Raw genomic sequence first — 310 nt, 5'->3', positions numbered from 1 at the left:
AAACCAACTTCAGGCTGGTGTTGTGCTGACTGTGCCTGCCCCTTCCCATCCCCATGAGTCTCCCTATACCCCGCACGATGCCCCTTGCCCTACCCTTTCGCCTCTATGATGAGACTCCACTGATTCAATTCTTTGAACTCCCGTCTCCTACTCTCTTCCGTTTGTCACCTGATCAGCACTTATGACTACAATTCCCGGCATGCTTCAGGGAACGCCGTGACGTCAGTGTCGTCGGCTTCCTGCTTTCCTTCTGAACCCGGATTCCTACAACTCCCAGCTTCCTTTGCGGCCACACCCGGAAGAGACGGTG

The sequence above is a fragment of the Ranitomeya variabilis genome, chromosome 1 (assembly GCF_051348905.1).
Source record: "Ranitomeya variabilis isolate aRanVar5 chromosome 1, aRanVar5.hap1, whole genome shotgun sequence".
NCBI lineage: Eukaryota > Metazoa > Chordata > Amphibia > Anura > Dendrobatidae > Ranitomeya > Ranitomeya variabilis.
Note: the sequence above shows the minus strand (reverse complement) of the source record.